The following is a 12,725-nucleotide window of genomic DNA, read 5'->3' on the forward strand; positions in this document are numbered from 1 at the left end:
TTGTTATATGCCATGGAGTCAGTTCCGACTCATAGAGCATGTAAAATGCAATGATTTGGGACAGGACTTTTGCTTTTAGAGTGCACTGCCTCCAGGCACTTAAGTGGGGTTTGTTGACCCATGGAGTTAGTCTAGTGCCTTCAGGCTGAGGCTTATGGTAGAATGGTGTGTCCTATGAGCATTTATCAGCAACTGACTGGAACAACTGTGCCCTGAGCATTTCGGACTCTGAATTGCACTCTGTTAACTTCCCTAATAAACCTCCTAACTGTGAGTATGGTGTCTGAGTGCTGTGTGGCCATTCCATGGATTAGTGAACCCACGTGAGTAGAGGAATGTGAGAGGAATGGTTGGTGCTTCACATTATTGCATCATCTCTGAAAAAGCTCTGGTAGCATAGTGTTTACGAATCGGGCTGCTAACCCCAAGGTCGACAGTTCAAAACTACCAGCTGTTACGTGGGAGAAAGATGAGGCTTTCTGCTCCCGTAAAGATTTACACTCTTGGAAACCCTGTGCAGGGTCACTATGGGTTGGAGCCAACTCCACGGTGCTTAAATAATAACAACAACAAGAAAAAGAAATTAAAAAAATAAAATATGCATATAATAAAATAAAAATTAATAAAAAAAGGAAAACAAGGACAGTGGAAGGGGTGTTTCTGTCTTAAATAAAGAGTCAACTGAAGGCTTCACTGATTAGATGGCATTTGAACAGAGTTTAAAAGCTGGTGGAAAAGGGAATCATGTTTATATTTGGAGGAAAAACATTCCAGTAGCGTCCCGGAGGAAGGAGTGTTCTTGGTGTGTTCAAGGAAAATCAATCAGGAAGCAAATATGACTTAAAAAGAGTGAGCTAGGAGAGGACTTCTGGTGTGGTACTGTAGGTGGTTCAAACCCACCAGCTAGCTGCTCCTTGGAAACCTTATACAGGGTTGCTATAAGTCGGAATCAGCTCGATGGCACTTAACAACAACAGGAGAGACTTAGTAGGAGAGGTAGTCAGAGAAGAAATGGGGAACTGGATCGTGCAGGGCCTTGTGGGCCATTGTCAGAACTTTGGCTTTTACTCTGAATGAAATGGGGACACTGAAGGATTCTAAATAAGGGAAGGACATGACTCGTATTTTAAAAGCTTCATCCTGGTTGCTATGATGGCAAGTCAGTGAGAATTATCACCACACTTTTTCTACCTAGCGGTTGAAGATGCTAACCCACCCTCTCCTCTCAAGTGAGAGGACGCTGCTTGTATAATGTCATACAAGATTGGACTTCCTTGGGAAGAGACTTCTGGAACTAATGATAATATTGGCAGATGATAATAGTATGATTATCATAATGACCTCATATGGAGATAAAGGAGTTTATAATGGTTCCCAGAGAGTTATAGATACTTTGATGAATTCTCTCTGATTATAATGATTGTTTCCCGAGTTTGATGTTCGAGAGACTGGTGATGAAATAGAACACCAGGCAGATAGCTAGCTATTAACTAAAAGTTTAATTAACTGAAGAAGGGGAGACAGCAGTAATGGCCTTAGGCTGACTTCTCTTGAGACCCTAAAAACTTGAATTCACAGCATCTCTTAGTGACAGTTTCTTATGTGAAAGCAATATATTCAGATCTTTCCTGCAATTGTAATCTTGGCTCCCTGCACTACCCTATTATAACACTCATCACATGTTAGCCTGTTTAGTTGCTGATCTTTTCTACCACCTATGAAGTCTGTGGGCGTCCTAGTGTGGCGCTGTGGGTTAATGCACCAGACTGCAAAGCCATTTGAACTACAAGGTCAGTGGTTCAAGCTCACCAGTTACTCTTTGGAAACCCTATACAGGGTCACTATGGGTTGGAACCAACTCGACGGTACTTAACAACAACAACAACAGCATAAAGTCAGTGAGAGCAGGGATTTGGTCTAATTCACCACTCTATTTGTAGCACCAGGTATAGTGCTTACCAAAGAACACACATAATAATTTTTTGGTGAGTTAGTGAATGGATGAATGAAAGCAGTCTTAGGACATGGATTCCTATGACTATGTGTGGGATTCACAGCTGGCATCCTTGGGCTCTATCTAAGGGGATGGCGTTGTATGCAGCATTTTTCTACTGGAGGTGTTTGGTAGGGTGGCCCCATGGGAATTTTCCCAGGGGTCCTAGTGCCTTCCTGGGTTTTCTTGTTGGGTGAGTCATCCCTGAATGAAGACCCTGGGGAACAACACAGTTGGATGCAGTGTCTGGAGCAGCTACGTGGGTGTGATCTGGAGACCCAAGCTTGCCTTAATCTCTGTGCCAGGCTGCTGACAATAAGCAAGTTTTCTTCCCAGCAGCTGTTGACAGTCACCTCCCACACAGCCCTCCCGAGCCCTGCCCCGAAATGGCATGACTCCCTCCAAGTTGCTCTAATAATAACTACACTGTACTCTTAACCAGAGCTCAGCGGGCTTCACTCAAATAGACAGGCTTCATTTCCCTTTGAATATGAGTCAGAGAAGGCATAGCAACACCATAAACTCATTTGGACATTTGTTTAAACATGTGTTTAAACATCTCAAATGAGATGTCAGGTGCAATGACAGGTTGGGTGCCAGCTCCAAGGTGTGGAGTGAGGGCCTTTTCGTAGCCTGGCAGGAGGGGAGTCAGAGGGGCAGAGCCAGAGTCTGGGTCCTAGTTTCTCTAAGGTCTTTAGGGACCTAAAGAGCCAGGGGTGGGGAAAGCCTGCTGGAAAGCAGCCGAGTAGAGTGGAAAAAGTTTGAGTGAGGGGGAAGGTTGCTTTCCTTCTAAGCACCTTCCTCCTGGGCCTGGGCCCTGGGCTGTGCGGGATTGCTTTCCTCAGAGGTGCTGGGACTGGCTCACTGAGTGGGTGTGGGAATAGCTTGTCACCTCACCTCTCAACTGCCCATGGGCCAGCCCAAACCGCAGGCGGCCCACACTGGGCGTGGGCTTGCATTATCCAACCCTTTGCAATGATGGCATTGAGAAGCACGTGGAGAGGTTCTCTGAGAAACCCATCCTCCCAAGACTGAGGATGGTGTGCAGGACTGAGAGCTGGATAAGTGGAAGCCAGTGGGACTCCTATGTCCCTGCATAATAACAGGTTGGCTGCATGTTGGCTCTCATTTTCTCAACAGCCCTGACAAGAGAGGAGGAGGAGGTGGCTGTTGAAACCTCATGTCCTGGATCTTAGTGGTGCTCCACCTGCCTGGGAGCAAACCGGACCCAGGAGATCCCTGGGGAAGTATTTGTTTCTCTCTGTAGCTTTAATCTCTCCTCCCCTTGCCTGTCCCCCCAATAGTTCCATAAGGAACCCTGGAGGCATAGTAGGGTAAACATTGGGCGGTTAACCGAAAGGTGAATGATTTAGCTGCTCTGTGGGAGAAAGATGAGGCTACTTGCTCCTATCAGATTTACAGTCTCAGACACTCTAAGGAGCATTTCTACTCTGTCCTATTTGGTGTTACGTGCTGTGGAATCGGTTCCAACTCATAGCGACCCTGTTACAGAGTTTCTGAGGAGCGGCTGGTGGATTTGAGCAGCTGACCTTGCAGTTCAAACCGACTTTTGGATCATGTGCTTATCTTCCAGTGCTACACCAGGACACCGCTCTGTCTTATAGTGTCCTTAAAAGTGAGACTCCATTTGATGGCAGTGGGTTTGGTAACGCTGCCATGGTTTTCTCTATAACTGAGTGAAAATTTTGTCCTTGAAAGTTGGTCAAGTCGATACTGACTCATGGCTACCCCATGTAGGAAAGAAGAACTATGCTGCATAGGGTTTTCAAGCAGATCACCGGGCCTTTCTTCTACAGCACCTTTGGGTGGGTTTGAACGACTAAACTTCTGTTTAGCTGTCCAGTGGTTTAAGTTTTGTGCCATCTAGAGTGCTGTATATATCCAAGGCATTATTATATTTACTTCTACTTTAAGACTATTACACTCACATCCAGACAGGAAGTCTCTGTCCCTTACTTAAAGGATGGAACCAGTCTGCTATGACACTATAATTCTCTGATCTTAAATTGACTCCAGACTTCGCTCAAAACGTTTCATATGTATTCATTTAAAATTGCAACTTCCTTGCCACTTTAAGATAGGCATCATAGCCACCATCATCAGCCTGGCCTTGTTGAATATATTATTAGTTCTCATGGAGATACAGACAGTAGCCCCCAGTGTAGAGCATAAAACTTTACTTTGGATAATCTCAGAAAACTTGACTACAATTCACTAAGAATGAACTTTGATGAATACAGAAATAACTCATTTACAGAAACAGATGAGGACGCTTTTCCAGAACTCAAAAGGCTGAGGAATTCACTGCATTCTCTTTAGACTCCACCGGATTCTCTTATCTTTGGCTGTGACAGCTCTGGAAGGGGCCCCAGGCAACCCTCAGAATCCTTTCCAGTGACACCTCCTCTCTGCTTTCTCCCCACATAGAGAAGCTTTTCTAGCACCTCAGCATCTAATTTTAGCTTCTATTTTACATTTAATGTAGCATACAAGGAAATATAACCCAGAGTTTAGGCAGGAAAGAAGTCTGGCTGTATGCATTCTGATAAATTGGCAGCGACCCATGTTTGGTGGCTGACAGCTGATAGTGATCAGAACACTAGGGAACGGCTGCCTGGCTGTGCCCTCATCTGCATTAGAGCCCAGTCTCCTTTCAGAGGCCCATTAGTTGGAGCCTTACTGGCCTTTTCTCTCTGCACTAATGGCTGATTGTACAACTTCAGGAGCCACTAAATTTACTCCTCACTTCAACTCAAAACAGATAATTGTGGGGGGTTTTGTATGTGTGTGGTTTATGCATTTTGTTTGAATAGCAAAGCCCTTCCATAGCTCAATACATAGAAACTCAATGCATAAAAGCAGCGAGGGCTAGAAGAGAAAATGTGCATGGAGGAAGATTAGGAACCCCTGAGTGAGCAGGGGTCACTGATGAGCTAGGAGAGCTAATAGGATATTGTTTCATTTGGGGTTATGCTAGCACTGAATTCCTGAATGAGTGAAAGAAACTGGTCTTTGTGGGACAAATATAGTCATGGCTCCAGAGAGGTCCAGGTGTGCACCTGACAGTCCAGGTGAGCACAGGAGAGGAGAGCTGATGTAAGAGACTCAGAAGGGCAGTATTGGAGCCAACAGCTTGATAGTTGCCACAGATGATTTTGAGTGTGTGTTGTTTGGGAGGTATCCGATTCCTGAACTAGACTCAATAATCTAGAAGCTGGGTAGGTCTGCTCTACCAAGCAGGCAGAGGATCATATCCTACATTCACATCCTATGGAGGGTCTCCTTGAGAATGGAGGAAAACTGGACCCATGTTGGATCAGTGTTACTCACTGTGTGGGTACATCAGCAGCATCTGAGAGCTTGTTAGGAATACAGAATCCAAAAATCTGCATTTTAAGGTGACTCTTGAGAATATTAAAGTTTGAAACTCATTGGATTTAGCCATCTCTCAAGGTCTTTCCATTCCAAAGGTTGTTCAGTTCTTATAGCTTGAACTTGGTCGTGGTCTTCTCAGGTAGGGCTGCCACAAATTTTGTTTGGGAAACAAAACAACCTTTGCTATTATGAAATATAATACATACACAGAAAAGTACACAAGTAAATTATTAAAAAAGGAGCTCTGTAAAACCAAATGAATGACATAAAGGTAAAACCTGAACCCATTATCATTAAGTGGGTTACAATTTATAGGGGATCTGTAGGATAGAGTCAATTGTCCTATAGATTTTCCAAGCCTATATAATCTTTTGGGGGTCCTGGTGTGATGCTGCATGATAATGCACTGGACCACAAGTTGATTTGAACGGTAATTAAGACAACGAGAATCAGTATAGAAATACGCTGTCTCATCTCTCTCCCTTGGAATGACTGTTGGGTTAGGACTGTTGACCTTTTTATTAGAATTGAACACTTAACCACTGTGCCCAAAAGGGCTCTTTCATATAAAGGTAACCAGCTATTTCCACGCAGGTCAAAAATCAGTAATTTGCCAACACCCTAGAAGCCTCCTTTCCAATAGAACTAGTAACCCTTTTCCCACCCAAAAGGAAACCACTACGCTGACTTCTATAGCAATTACTTTCTTTATTCCCTTACATTTTGGGGGGGAAACTTTTTGTGGTGAACTGAGTGGAAGTTTGCATCATCAGTTTTACAATCAACAAATCATACATTTCATTTCATCTTACTTATTGCAATCTCTCCCATGTAACAACACTTATCCCGCTTCCTCCTTGTGTTTATTTCCACTTCACCCTTCTTTCCAACACTTCTGAATTTTGTTCTTAGGTAAATCTTGTTCTTTTGATCTTGAATGGTTGACCATTCCATGGTCAGCATACCTTACTAGTGTTGTTGTCTCCCATACAGACCTAGCTACTGCTTGACTGAAAATTGAGCCATGAGGATGAGTTCTGTTCCTGATCTAAAGGGTGGTCGAGGGCCATAGTCTGGGATTCCTTCTATCTCTTTCTGACCAGTAATCCCAGTGGCTTTTTTTTTTTTCATAATTTTGAGTTTTGTTTCACATTTTCTCACATGATATCCAGGATCTTCTAGTGTGATTCCTTTCTGATGGTGGTATCTGGGCATCATCTAGTTCTTGTGGTCTCAGCGTCATGGAGACTGATGTTCATGTGTTCCATTGGATTCAATGATTCCAACTATCTTCAATTTCTATCACTCTTCTTTCCTCCACATATGGAGAGGTAATCTATAATTGTACCTTAGATGGAAGCTCATGAGCTTTTTTAAAAGAAATTTTCATTGTGAATTGAATTATCATTTACATGGGAGAACATCGGTTTTGCATTCAACCTATCATATTTTGTTTCATTGCAATGATTAAAATCCCGTCCGTGCAGCAGCATCATTCAACAGTATTTGCTTCTATTCCCTCTTTTTTTTTTTTTTCATGTGTACAAAACCACACAGCAATATATAATCATTTAAACAACCCAAGGACACATTCTGGAAGCCTACCTCCTGGCTGGCAGCATACAGTGTTTCTCTTTCTATGAGTCTAGAGTCCTCAGTTGCTCAATCTCTCCATGCCATCACCTCTGCCTCCATCTCTGGTGTTGCTGGTTCTCTAGTTAGAGTCCCATGTTCTTTTCTCTTGATGGTCTTAGGGTCCTCTGTTCCTGGACTGTAAACTTAACTACTCCCTTATGAGCTTTTAAGATTCTAATCGCTACTCACCAGATCAGGATGTAGAATATCGTCTTTGTGTTCTATGTTATGCCAATTGGCCATGTTGTCCCCTGAAACTATGGTCCTGAGCCCCTAGGCCCAGCAACTCTTTCCCTCAAAGTGTTTGGTAAGGTCTAAAAAGTTTTCATAATTTTGCCCCCTGTATGCTCTACCACATTTGTTTGCAGCAAATGTAAATACTGTGTACAAATATCCTCTGTCAAATATTGGTGGGTATATTGCCACTCACTCCCATACCCATTCAGCCTGTATCTCTATCCATGTATCTTCCTGTCGAAGTAGTTAAGGGTTGTGCATATGACAGTATTTACTTTAATCCTTGCATTCCTCCCTGTGTCTTCACCTGTCTTCACCATTCTTCTGCCAATCTCACTCTTACTGTATGTTGCCTTCTCCATCACCTGAGTTAACACATGTCTACCCTTTAGCCAGTGAATTATTCTCCCTTCCCTCCCACCCTTGGTAAGTAACCATCAAAGTTGTGTTTCTTTTAGCAGGAAAATCTTTCCTTGAGTTTTCACAATAGTTGTCTCATGCAAATTTGTCTCTTTGGGATTGCTAATTCATTTTGTTTGTGCATTTCTCACTAAATCTTTCAGATTTTCCTATTTTTTGTTTTGATGGGAAAGTATATTACTTTTATTTGAGTTTACCCTATAATTTATTAATTTCTTCCTCAATTTAACATAGCCTATTTTACCTTGAAATCTACTTGACTTTCTCACCATTAGAAAGTTATATAATAACACTTTTATCTCTTTTTGCTTTGCAGATGTCTCCATTATAGATTGATCTCTCCAGTTCCCCTATTGTCAGTTTTATAGGCTTGTTTTACTTTGTATACTGTATTGAGTTCTGGATAGTGGTGCCATGTATTTTAATCTTGGGTTGTTATCTGCTGTTTTTGTGTCTCAGTCCAAAGAATTGTCCCTTTAGTATTTTTTTTATAAAGTTAGTCTGGTTATTACAAATTCCTTTAATTCTGTTTATTTGCCAACTCTACCATCTTGCTAGAAGTCTCCCATTTTCCTTACATTTTTTACCATCTAAGAATGAATCCCTAAAGAGCATAGATTAGTTTTGACTGTTATTGCACTTTATCTAAATGGAATCACAAAGTACATACTCTTTTGTGTCTGGTTCCCCTTGCTCAATATTTTATTTGTGAGATTTCATTAAGTTTCAACATAACGCTTGCTTTGTGTAGCAATGCCATATTCTTTCATTGTTTGGGTCCATAACAGCACCTTAGAGAGGCATAGATTTTCCTTGGAAATACAGTAAATTCAGATGAACTTGGCCAACACAAAGTCTTAGTACTCCTTAAGCTAAAAGTTGATGCTACAAGATGTTGGTGACTCAGGGCTGGAAATTCATTCCAGGGCTCCTGCTAAGTCTTCTTTGTGTCAAGGTTGGAATTTAGGAGATGATGATGATGGAGCTCCTTAATGAAGGGAAGGAAATACTCAGAACTGTGAGCTCCCAGGAACCTTGAAACCCAACATTCAGCCTGTGTGTCACTTTGGATCAGGTCTGGGATGGCCCAGGTCTGTGTCAAACAATACCTGTTTATATTCACACTAATTTCATTCAGGCTTTCTGGCCCATCACAAAGCAACAACTATGTATAAAGTATCATGCTAGACAGTGCAAAGGAGATGGGAAGACTAAGGCACAGTTTCTGCCAGTTTTTACCTGAAGATTTTTGCTCCATACAAAAGTTAAGAATATATAGCTTTTTGAGTCAAACCAACCTGGACTCTGGCCCTGGCTCTACCCTTTACCAATTATATCACCTTGAGTACATTCTTATCTCAGAAATGGAGATTATAATGGTAAACCTCACATAGATTATTTTGATAATTAAGAAGTGCTTGAAAACACTTATCATTTTACTGAGAATTATTCCAGCTGATAGTTACTGAATGCTTTCTGTATCCCAGGTACTGTTATTCTACACAATTGGTTCTACTGTTATCCTCAGATTCAGATGAAAAAATTGAGGCCCAGAGAAGTTAAGAAATGTGCCCAGGAACCCATGACTAGTAAGTGGTTGTTGTTGATGATGTTGTTAACGTGCCAGACTGCAAAGCCATTTGAACTGCAAGGTCAGCAGTTCAAACTCCTTGTAAACCCTATACAGGGTCACTATGGGTTGGAACTGACTCGAGGGCACTTCACAACAACCACAACATAAACTCACTGCCCTCTAACGTTTCTACCTAATCTTTTGAGTTACTGTTGTCAGTTTGACCCCATAGTGCTTATCCTAAAACATCACACCATGACTCTAAAAATTATCTGTTGTTATTGTTGTTGTTAAGTGCTACTCCTTGGAAACCCTATACAGGGACACTTAACACTTTTGAAAACCTATACAGTGTCATTTAACACTTATGAGTCGGAACTGGGCACTTAACAACAATAACAACAACAACAACAGATAGTTCTTGGAGTCCTGATGTAGTGTTTTAAGATAACCATTATACTGCTAATTACATGGTTGGCAGTTCAAACCCAACAATCACTCTTTGGAAATTCTATACAGGAATGTTATGAGTTAGAATCAACTTGACAGCACTTACCAACAATAACCGCAACAGATAGTTCTTAAAAGAGTATAATACTCAAGGCAGACCTTTTTAAACTAGTTAAACGAAACTATTATTCAGTATTAAGATGACTTTGTTGCTGTTGTTGTTAAGTACCGTGGAGTCGGTTCCGACTTGTAGTGACCCTACAAAGTGTTTCTGAGGCTGTAAATCTTTACAGGAGAAGACTGCCTCATCTTTCTCCCGAGGAACAGCTGGTAGTTTTGAACTGCCGACCTTGGGGTTAGCAGCCCGATTTGTAACCACTACACTTAGGGGATATTTTTGGTTTAAGGTTTAAAGATCATCTCAGGGCAGTAGTTTCAGGGATTCATCCACCCTCCAGGCTCCAGAAAGTCTAGAGTCCATGAGAATTAGAAATTTTGCTTTTCCATATTCCCCTTTTGATAAGAATTCTTCTGTGAACTCTGATTAAAATGTCCAGTAATGGAAGCTAGCCAGGCACCATCCAGTTCTGGTATCATGGCAAAGGAAGGAGTTGCTACTGAAGGCAATTAGCCACACATTCCATATCCTCCTTCTATTCCTGACTCTTCTTTCTCTGTTGCTCCAGGTATATAGAGGACAATTGTCAGTGCCTTGGATGGCTGATTGCAAGCTGTTAATGCCCCAGGCACTATGCAATGAACTAGGAGGTGGAACAGAAGCACTAAACACAGTATTAGGTCAATTAACTGGGATGTCCCATGAAACCATGACCCTAAATCACCAAACCAAAGAATAAAATCCCAAGTATTTGTACAAAAGAAGCCTCAGCAACTACTTTTTCTTGTTGTTGTTGCAAATATATCCATCACACAACTTTTGCCAATTCAGTTTTTACAGGTGTACAACTTATTGACAGCAATTACAATAATCCATTGTGCAACCCTACAGCTTTGATTTTATTTTTAAATGTTTTATTGTGAATTATGTGATAGTTTACATGGGAGAACATTAGCTTTACATTCAACCTATCGTATATCATTTCATTGCCATGGTTACAATCCCCTCCATGCATCATCAACTAACCAAAGGGTATACCCTGCAAGCCTGCACCCTGGTCAGCTTTGATATTTTTATATTTCTCCCATTACTTGTTTCAAGCTTCCCAGGTGGGGCTTAGCATAGTTAGGATGATCTCAGCTGCTGTTCCAAATCAGCCTAAGGAAATAGTAAGAAATAAGGCTGGCTTTGGTTTCTCCTTGTTATGTTGTTGTTGTTGTCAGGTGCGATTGAGTCAGTCTGACTCAGAGCGAACTTTTATAGGGTTTCCAAGGAGGGGCTGGTGAGTTTGAACTGCCAATCTTGCAGTTCAAACCAACCTTACTTTATCTTGCTGAGCCACACCAGGACTCCTCTTCTTCTTGTTGTTGTTAGGTGCCATCGAGTTGGTACCGACCCATAGCAACCTTACGCACAGCAGAACAAAACACTGCCCGATCCTGGGCCAACCTTACTACTCTTGCCACACTTGAGTCCATCCATGCTGCCACTTGGCCAATACATCTCATTGGGGTCTTCCTCTTTTTCTCTGACCTTCCACCTTACCAAACATGATATCCTTCTCCAGTGACTGGTCCCTCCTGGCAATATGTATGAAGAATGAGAGACAAAGTTTGACCATCTTGGCCTCCAAGGAGCACTCTGACTGCGCTTCTTCCAAAACGGATCTATTGGTTCTTTTGGCAGCCCATGGTATTTTCAATATTCTTCTCCAAACCATAATTCAAAAGCATCAGTTCTTCTATGGTCTTTCTTATTCACTGTCCAGCTTTCCCATGTATATGACGTAAATGAAAATACTATGGCTTGGGTCAGGTGCACCTTATTCTTCAAGCTGACATCTTTGCTCTTCAACATTTTCAAAAATTCTTGTGCAGCAGATTTGCCTAATGCAATGCATCATTTGATTTCCTGACTGCTGCTTCCATGAGTATTGATAGTTGATCCAAGAAGAATGAAGTCCTTGACAACTTCAATCTTTTCTTCATTGATAAGAATGTTGTTTATTGATCCAGTGGGGAGGATTTTTGTTTTCTTTACATTGAAATGTAATACATACTGAAGGCTGTGCTCTTTGATCTTCATCAGTAAATGTTTCAAGTCCTCTTCACTTTAAGCAAGCAAGATTGTATCATCTGCATATCGCAGGTTGTTAATGAGTCTTCCTCCAACCCTGATGCCACATTTTTCTTCATATAATCCAGCTTCTTGGATTATTTGCTCAGCATACAGGTTGAATAAGTATGGTGAAAGAATACAATCCTGTCACACACCTTTCTTAATTATAATCCTTTCAGTGTTCCCATGTTCTGTTCAAACAACTGCCTATTGGTCCAGGTACAAATTCCTCATGAGCACAATTAAGTGTTCAGGAATACCCATACTTCACAATGTTGTCCATAGCTTGTCATGATCCACACAATTGAAAGCCTTTGCGTAGTCAATAAAGCACAGGTAAACATCTTTCTGATATCTCTGCTTTCAGCCAAGATCCATTGGACATCAGCAATGATATCCCTCATTCCATGGCCTCTTCTGAATCCGGCTTGACCCTCTGGAAGTTCTCTGTCAATGTATGATTGTAGCCATTTCTGTATTACCTTTAGTAAAACTTTATTCGCATGGGATATCAAAGAGATTGTCTGATGACTTCTGCATTCCATTTGGTCACCGCTCTTTGGAATGGGCACAAATATGGTTCTCTTCCAATCAGTTGGCCAGATAGCTGTCTTCCAAATTTCTTGGCAGAGAAGAGTGAGTGCCTCCTGTGCCGCCTCACTTTCTTGAAAGATTTCAATTTTTATTCCATCAATTCCTGGTGCTTTGTTCTTTGCCAATTCCTTCAATGCTCCTTGGACTTCTTCCTTCAGTATCATTGGCTCTTGATCATATGCTCCCTCTTG

Source organism: Chrysochloris asiatica, unplaced genomic scaffold, assembly GCF_000296735.1.
Source record: "Chrysochloris asiatica unplaced genomic scaffold, ChrAsi1.0 scaffold00245, whole genome shotgun sequence".
NCBI lineage: Eukaryota > Metazoa > Chordata > Mammalia > Afrosoricida > Chrysochloridae > Chrysochloris > Chrysochloris asiatica.